The sequence below is a fragment of the Salmo trutta genome, chromosome 7, assembly GCF_901001165.1.
Source record: "Salmo trutta chromosome 7, fSalTru1.1, whole genome shotgun sequence".
Lineage (NCBI taxonomy): Eukaryota > Metazoa > Chordata > Actinopteri > Salmoniformes > Salmonidae > Salmo > Salmo trutta.
This window is the reverse complement of record NC_042963.1, coordinates 59,327,424-59,333,942: the sequence shown is the minus strand read 5'-3', so window position 1 is coordinate 59,333,942 and position 6,519 is coordinate 59,327,424.

Genomic DNA, 6,519 nt, shown 5'->3' with positions numbered 1-6,519 from the left:
AACAACGTTTATAATCAAACCTTAGGTACCTTAATAGGTAAATAAATGATACAATTTAAGACGGAGAATCGTTATTGTCTTTAACAGAGAAAAATACCAAAGAACGCGCTCTCTTCCATGCGCTTGGAAACACTACAGCCAAAATGGGAGCCACCTAGAAAAACGACAATTTCTGGCTCATTTTTCCAAAAACCAGCCTGAAACACTTTCTAAAGACTGTTGACATCTAGTGGAAGCCCTAGGAACTGCAATCTGGCAGGACTTGGTCTTATAATAAAAGTGATAGCCATTGAAAATAGTCGTAGGCTGATGTCAGTGGCGGTCTCGTAGCAAAAGCAATATTCTTTTCATCAAACTATGTTTTCTCTCATAGCCCGAGAGAATCTGGTCATTGCGGTGGTGGCACAGGGCTACTCATTTCTCCTAAGTGGAGATTTTGTATTTTATCCCTCTCTCTCACCTGTCCATCTTCTCATTTGAATTCCATGCTTTCACTGTCACTTGACCACTCAAGCTTAACATTATTGTCATCTATCACCCACCAAGTGTCCTTAGAGAGATCCTCAATGAGCTTGACACCTTGATAATCTAATTTCCTGGCAATGACTCACTCTTTGTACTTGGTGACTTCAACCTTCCGATGTCTGCCTTCGATTAATTTCTTTCCGACTCTCTCTTTTCCCTCCTAGCCCTTTCCCAGTCCAATCCCACTCACAAGGCAGGCAATATGCTTTACCTCATCTTTACTGGAGACTGTTCTCCAACTAATCTCCCTGCAACACCCCTCCAGGTCACTGTTCTCCTACTAATCTCACTGTAACCCCCCTCTTTCCTTTTCTGTCTCCCTTTCCTCTCTCTCTAACCACTCAGCCCCTACCCAGATGGTCTCTCTCTCTCTAACCACTCAGCCCCTACCCAGATGGTCTCTCTCTCTAACCACTCAGCCCCTACCCAGATGGTCTCTCTCTCTAACCACTCAGCCCCTACCCAGATGGTCTCTCTCTCTCTAACCACTCAGCCCCTACCCAGATGGTCTCTCTCTCTCTAACCACTCAGCCCCTACCCAGATGGTCTCTCTCTCTAACCACTCAGCCCCTACCCAGATGGTCTCTCTCTCTAACCACTCAGCCCCTACCCAGATGGTCTCTCTCTCTCTAACCACTCAGCCCCTACCCAGATGGTCTCTCTCTCTCTCTAACCACTCAGCCCCTACCCAGATGGTCTCTCTCTCTCTCTAACCACTCAGCCCCTACCCAGATGGTCTCTCTCTCTAACCACTCAGCCCCTACCCAGATGGTCTCTCTCTCTAACCACTCAGTCCCTACCCAGATGGTCACTCTCTCTAACCACTCAGCCCCTACCCAGATGGTCTCTCTCTCTCTAACCACTCAGCCCCTACCCAGATGGTCTCTCTCTCTAACCACTCAGCCCCTACCCAGATGGTCTCTCTCTCTCTAACCACTCAGCCCCTAACCAGATGGTCTCTCTCTCTAACCACTCAGCCCCTACCCAGATGGTCTCTCTCTCTAACCACTCAGCCCCTACCCAGATGGTCTCTCTCTCTAACCACTCAGCCCCTACCCAGATGGTCTCTCTCTCTCTAACCGCTCAGCCCCTACCCAGATGGTCTCTCTCTCTAACCACTCAGCCCCTACCCAGATGGTCTCTCTCTCTCTAACCACTCAGCCCCTACCCAGATGGTCTCTCTCTCTAACCACTCAGCCCCTACCCAGATGGTCTCTCTCTCTCTAACCACTCAGCCCCTACCCAGATGGTCTCTCTCTCTAACCACTCAGCCCCTACCCAGATGGTCTCTCTCTAACCACTCAGCCCCTACCCAGATGGTCTCTCTCTAACCACTCAGCCCCTACCCAGATGGTCTCTCTCTCTAACCACTCAGCCCCTACCCAGATGGTCTCTCTCTGTATCCACTCAGCCCCTACCCAGATGGTCTCTCTCTAACCACTCAGCCCCTACCCAGATGGTCTCTCTCTCTATCCACTCAGCCCCTACCCAGATGGTCTCTCTCTAACCACTCAGCCCCTACCCAGATGGTCTCTCTCTAACCAATCAGCCCCTACCTAGATGGTCTCTCTCTCTCTAACCACTCAGCCCCTACCCAGATGGTCTCTCTCTCTCTAACCACTCAGCCCCTACCCAGATGGTCTCTCTCTCTATCCACTCAGCCCCTACCCAGATGGTCTCTCTCTCTATCCACTCAGCCCCTACCCAGATGGTCTCTCTCTCTATCCACTCAGCCCCTACCCAGATGGTCTCTCTCTCTCTAACCACTCAGCCCCTACCCAGATGGTCTCTCTCTCTAACCACTCAGCCCCTACCCAGATGGTCTCTCTCTCTAACCACTCAGTCCCTACCCAGATGGTCTCTCTCTCTATCCACTCAGCCCCTACCCAGATGGTCTCTCTCTCTATGCACTCAGCCCCTACCCATATGGTCTCTCTCTCTAACCACTCAGCCCCTACCCAGATGGTCTCTCTCTCTAACCACTCAGCCCCTACCCAGATGGTCTCTCTCTAACCACTCAGCCCCTACCCAGATGGTCTCTCTCTCTAACCACTCAGCCCCTACCCAGATGGTCATGTGCCTTCACAATCTTCACTCTCGCTCTCCCACTATTCTCCCTTCTGCTAAATCCTTCTCCTTTCTATCTCCTGATTCTGCCTCATTGACCGTAGTCTCCTCTCTCTCCGCACTGTACCCTTTCCTGCCTGCTGACTCAGCCCCCCCCTCCTGCTGAGTGACTCATTGCAAGATTACAAAACAGGGCTGCTGGTATAAAAACTAAAGTTCCGGAGAACTTTATCCAGTGTCCTTATCCTCATCATTCTAATCATTCTAATGCTGTTATTTATACCGGGAAAAGGGAGTGGTTTTGGGCTGGAAATCTCTGTAACTGGGTTCCCTCCATTCAATCCTACTTTCTACACATGGACTGAACATTTTTTGCCAATTTTTCATAAAAAAAATCTTCAAGCTCTGTCATCTTGGTTGTTGATCATTGCCAGACAGACATTTTCAAGTCTTGCCCCAGACTTTCAAGCCATTTTAAGTCAAAACTGTAACTAGGCCACTCAGGAACATTCAATGTCATCTCGGTAAGCAACTCCAGTGTCTATTTGGCCTTGTGTTTTAGGTAATTGTCCTGCTGAAAGGTGAATTTGTCACCCAGTGTCTGTTGGAAAGCAGACTGAACCAGGTTTTCCTCTAGGATTTTGCTCATGCTTAGCTCCATTCCATTAGTTTTTTATCCTTACAAAACTCCCTAGTCCTCGCCAATGACAAGCATACCCAAGCATACCCATAACATGATGCAGCCACCGCCATGCTTGAAAATATGGGGAGTGGTCCTGAGTATCAAATCTAATTTTATTTGTCACATGCGCCGAATACAACAGGTTTAGACCTTACAGTGAAATGCTTACTACAAGCCCTTAACCAACAATGCAGTTTTAAGAAAATACCCCAAAAAGATATATTAAAAACACTAATAGATAAGAAAAACAAATAATTAAAGAGCAGCAATAAATAACAATAGCGGGGCTATATACAGGGGGTACCGGTACAGAGTCAGTGTGACATGTGTTGTATTGGATTTGCCCCAAACATAACACTTTGCATTCAGGACAAAAAGTTAATTTCTTTGCCCCAAAAAAGTCTGGAATATTTTTTATCCTGTACAGGGTTCCTTCTTTTCACTCTGTCATTTATGTTAATGTTGTGGAGTAACTACAATGTTGTTGATCCATCCTCAGTTAAATCACCATTGGCCTCATGGTGAAATCCCTGAGCAGTTTCCTTCTTCTCCGGCAACTGAGTTGGGAAGGGTGCCTGTATCTTTGTAGTGACTGGGTGTATTGATACACCATCCGAAGTGTAATTAATAACTTCACCATCCAAAAAGGGATATTCAATGTTTTTTTGTTTTTTTTACCAATCTACCAATAGGTTCCCTTCTTTTCAAACCCTTTCAAAACCTCCCTAGTCTTTGGGGTTGAATCTGTGCATGAAATGCACTACTCGATTGTGGGACCTTACAGATAATTGATAATTGTATGTGTGGGGTACAGAGATGGTGTAGTCATTAGAAAATCATGAACTTATTTAGGCTTGCCATAACAACGGGGTTGAATAGTTATTAACTCAAGACATTTCAGCTTTTCATTTTGTATTCATTTGTAAACATTTGTAAAAACATAATTCCACTTTGACATTATGGGGTAGTTTGTGTAGGCCAATGACCCCCAAAAAATATATTTAAACAAGTGTCGCTGGTCAAAACCACGTCATTCAATTTACTCTGGTGGAATGTCTGTAGGCTGCTGCTGCGACTGTCAGTTTCCTTGTTGCACAGACATAACAATTAACAAAAATTCAGGAGAAAGGACCAGACTTGAATGTAACACTTAACTAGTTGCCTTGAACACAGCTCCCTAGCAATTCAACAAGCACCAGCTGCTAAATCAAATCAAACTGTATTTGTCACATGTGCCGAATACAAGAAGTGTAGACCTTACCGTGAAATTCTTAATTACAAGCCCTTAACCAACATTGCAGTTCAAGAAGAGCTAAGAAAATATTTCCCACTAAAGTAAAAAAGTAATAATAAAAAGTAACATAATAAGAATAACAATAACAAGGCTATATACAGGGTGCAGTTAGTTGAGGTAATTTGTACCGCGAAATGCTTATTTACGTTTGAAGTCGGAAGTTTACATACACCTTAGCCAAATACATTTTAACTCAGCTTTTCACAATTCCTGACATTTAATCCTAATAGAGATTTCCTGTCTTAGGTCAGTTTGGATCACCACTTTATTTTAAGAATGTGAAATGTCAGAATAATAGAAGAGAGAATGATTTATTTCAGCTTTTATTTCTTTCATCACATTCCCAGTTGGTCAGAAGTTTACATACACTCAATTAGTATTTGGTAGCATTGCCTTTAAATTGGTTAACTTGTGTCAAACGTTTCGGGTAGCCTTCCACAAGCTTCCCACAGTAAGTTGGGTGAATTTTGGCCCATTCCTCTTGACAGAGTTGGTGTAATTGAGTCAGGTTAGTAGGCCTCCTTGCTCACTCACACTTTTTCAGTTCTGCCGTTTTGCCACAACTTTGAAAGTATGCTTGAGGTCATTGTCCATTTGGAAGACCCATTTGCGACCATGATTTATCTTCCTGACTGATGTCTTGAGATGTTGCTTCAATATATCCACAGAAATGTCTTCCCTCATGATGCCATCTATTTTGTGAAGTGCACCAGTCCCTCCTGCAGCAAAGCACCCCCACAACATGATGCTGCCACCTCCGTGCTTCACTGTTTGGATGGTGTTCTTCGGCTTGCAAGCCTCCCCCTTTTTCCTCCAAACATAACGATGTTCATTATGGCCAAACAGTTCTATTTTTGTTTCATAAGACCAGAGGACATTTCTCCAAAAAGTACAATTTTTGTCCCCATGTGCAGTTGCAAACCATAGTGTGGCTTTTTTATGGTGATTTTGTAGCAGTGGCTTCTTCCTTGCTGAGCGTCCTTTCAGGTTATGTCGATATAGGACTCGTTTTACTGTGGATATAGATACTTTTGTACCTGTTTCCTCCAGCATCTTCACAAGGTCCCTTTCTGTTGTTCTGTGATTGATTTGCACTTTTCGCACCAAAGTACGTTCATCTCTAGGAGACAGAACGCGTCTCCTTCCTGAGCGGTATGACGGCTGCGTTGTCCCATGGTGTTTATACTTGCGTACTATTGTTTTTACAGATTAATGTGGTACCTTCAGGTGTTTGGAAATTGCTCCCAAGGATTAACCAGACTTATAGACGTCTACAATTTTTTTTCTGAGGTCTTGGATGATAATAATTTCTTTTGATTTTCCCATGATGTCAAGCAAAGAGGCACTGAGTTTGAAGGTAGGACTTGAAATACATCCACAAGTACACCTCCAATTGATTCAAATGATGTCAATTAGCATATCAGAAGCTTCTAAAGTCATGACATAATTTTCTGGATTTTTCCAGGATGTTTAAAGGCACAGTCAACTTAGTGTATGTTAATTTCTGACCCACTGGAATTGTGATGCCGTGAATTATAAGTGAAATAATCTGTCTGTAAACAATTGTTGGAAAAATGACTTGTGTCATTCGCAAAGTAGATGTCTTAACCGACTTGCCAAAAGTATAGTTTGTTAACAAGAAATTTGTGGAGTGGTTGAAAAATGTTAATGACTCCAACCTAAGTGTATTTCATCTTCCGACTTCAACTGTAGGTAGGGTGATGTGACTATATATGCTGCTTAAAAAAATAAAGGGAACAGTTAAACAACACATCCTAGATTTGAATGAACGAAATAATCTTATTAAAAACTTCTTTCTTTACATAGTTGAATGTGCTGACAACAAAATCACACAAAAATAATCAATGGAAATCCAATTTATCAACCCATGGAGGTCTGGATTTGGAGTCACACTCAAAATTAAAGTGGAAAACCACACTACAGGCTGATC